The sequence below is a fragment of the Dasypus novemcinctus genome, chromosome 3, assembly GCF_030445035.2.
Source record: "Dasypus novemcinctus isolate mDasNov1 chromosome 3, mDasNov1.1.hap2, whole genome shotgun sequence".
Classification (NCBI taxonomy): domain Eukaryota; kingdom Metazoa; phylum Chordata; class Mammalia; order Cingulata; family Dasypodidae; genus Dasypus; species Dasypus novemcinctus.
In genome coordinates, this window is record NC_080675.1 from 48,238,689 (window position 1) to 48,241,774 (window position 3,086).

The window sequence follows — 3,086 nt, forward strand, 5'->3', positions numbered from 1 at the left end:
AGAAGGAACATAGATGGGCAGTTTACTAAATTCCTACTTGATCTGTATCAGTAGAAGAGTTTGAGCAAAAGCCTATCTTGAGTTACAGAAAAGAGTCATGGGCTCTTAATCAATTCCCAGACTTGAGATGGTTTACTGACCCAGAGCCCCTTGAATGAGAGAAAAGTCAAGTCCCCTTGGGGAAGGACCCTGTTACACTGCCAAAAATTTATTCTGTTAATCTTCCTCCCAGCCTTCCCCAAAGGGATTTTAGCAGAGTAATTGTGCATTGGGGGAAAGGAAATGATCATATATTTGGGGGATTATTAGATACCAGCTCAGAAGTGATATTAAATCCAGGAGACCCAAAACATTACTATAGTCCAGTAGTCAGGGTAGGGCCATACGGAGGTCAAGTGATAAATGGAGTTTTAGCTCAGATCATCTCACAGTGGGTCCAGTGGGTCCCTGGACACATTCTTTGGTTATTTCCTCATTTCCAGAACACATAACTTGAATAGAAATACTCAGCAACTGGAAGAATCCTGACATTTGTTCCCTAACTTGTGGAGTGAGGGCTATTATGGTAGGCAAGGCCAAGTGGAAGCCACTAAAACTGCCCCATCTAGCAAAATAGTAAATCAAAAGCAATTTCAGATTCGTGGAGAGATTGCAGAGTTCAGTGCCACCATCAAGGACTTGAAGGATGCAGGGGTGGTGATTCCCACTATAACCACAATCATTTCTCCTATTTGGCCTGTGCAGAAAACAGATGACTCTTGGAGGATGATAGTAGATTATCATAAACTTAACCAAGTGGTGACTCTAATCATAACTGCTCTCCCAGATGTGGCATCATTGCTTGAGCAAATCAACACATCCCCTGGTGCCTGGTATGCAGCTATTGATCTCGCAAATGATTTTACTCAATTCCCATTAGTAAGGACCACCAGAAACAGTTTTCTTTCAGCTGGCTAGGCCAGCAAAATACCTTGACTGTCTGATCTTAGGGGCATATCAGCTCTCCAGTCCTATGTCATAATATCATCCACAGGGATTTTTATTGTCTCTCCCTCCCACAAAGCATCACACTGGTCCATTATATTGATGATATCATGTTGATTGGATCTAGTGAGCAAGAAGTAACAATTACTCTAGACTTACTAGTAAGGCATTTGTGTGAGAGAGGATGGGACATAAGTCCAACAAAAATGCAGGGGCCTTCAACCTTCATGAAATTTCTAGGTCGCCCAGTGTTGTGGGGTATGTTGAGATGTCTCTTCTAAACTGAAGGATAAACTGTTGCATCTGGCCCATCCTACAACCAAAAAAGAGGCACAACACTTAGTTAGCCTGTTTGCATTTTGGAGACAACACATTCCTCATCTGGGTGTGCTACTCAAGCTCATTTACTAAGTGACCAGAAAAGCTGCTAGATTTGAGTGGGGATTGGAACAAGAGGAGGCTCTGCCATTTGGTCCATATAATCCAGCAGATCCAATGGTGCTGGAAATGTCAGTGGCAAATAAAGATGCTATCTAGAGCCTTTGACAGGCCTCTGTAGGAGAATCACAATGCAGATGCTTAAGATTTTGGAGCAAACCCTGCCATCCTCTATAGGTAATTACTCTCTTCTTGAGAAACAGCTTTTAGACTGCTATTGGGCGTTAATAGAGACTGAATGCTTAAACATGCACCACTAAGTTACCATGAAACCTAAGTTGCTTACAGTGAGCTGGATATTGTCTGGCCCTCCAGTCTATAAAATTGGGCATGCACAACAGGATTCCATCATAAAGTAGAAATGGTATGTATGAAATAGGGCACAAATGGATTCTGAAGGCATGTAAGTTACATGAGGAAGTGGTCCAAATGCCCATGGTCATCATTCCTGCCACATTACCTTCTCTTTCCCATTCTACACTGATGGCCTCTTGGGGAATTTCTTACAATCAGTTGACTGAGGAAGAGAAATGAGGCCTGGTTTACAGATGGTTCTGCACAATATGCAGGTACTACCCAGAAGTGAACATCAGCAGTATGGTAATCCTTTTTTGTCATGTCTTAAAGAACAATGGTGAGGGGAAATCTGGGTAGGCAGAAATTTGAGTAATATACTTGGTTGTTCATTTTGCTTGGAAGGAAAAATGGTTGGAAGTGCATTTGTACACTGATTCAAGGGCTGTTGCCAATGATTTGGCTGAAAGATCAGGGACTTGGAAGGAACATGATTGGAAAATTGGTGACAAAAAGTTCTGGGGAAGAGATATGTGGATAGACCTTTCTGAGTGGGCAAAATATGTGAAAGTATGTGTGTCCCACATGAATGCTCACCAGAGGATGACTTCAGCAGAGGAAGATTTTAATAATCAAGTGGATAAGATGACTGGTTCTGTGAATAGCAGTTAGTCTTTTTCTCCTCTTACTCCTGTCATTGACCCCTGTCATTGCCCAATAGTCTAATGAACAGATTGGCCATGGTGGTGGGATGGAGATTACTCATGGGCTCAGCAATATGGACTTCTCCTCACCAAGGTTAACCTGGCCATAACTGCTGCTGAATGCTCAATCTGCCAGTAGCAGAGACCCACACACAGCCCAAATACGGCACCATCCCCCGAAGTGATCAGCCTGCTACCTGGTGGCAAATTGATTACATTGGTCCACTTCCATCATGGGAGGGGCAGTAGTTTGTTCTAACTGGAATAGACACATAGTCTGGATATGGGTTTGTTTTTCCTGCACATAATGCTTTTTCTAAAACTGTTATCCCTAGACTTACCTAATGTCTTTCCACTACTATGGTATTCTACACAGCATTGCTTCTTTTCAAGGAATCCACTTCACAACAAAAGATGTGCAGAAATAGACACATATTCATGAATTAACTGGTCTTATTATGTTTCCCATCATTCTGAAGAAGCTAAATTGATAGAATGGTAGAATGGCTTTTTGAAGACTCAGTTATGGCACCAACTAGATGCCAATACATTGCAGGGCAGGAGCAATGTTCTACAGGAGGTTGTGCATGCTCTAAATAAGCATCCATTCTATGGTGGATTTTCTCCCATAGCCAGGATTCATGGGTCCAGGAATCAAGGGGTGGA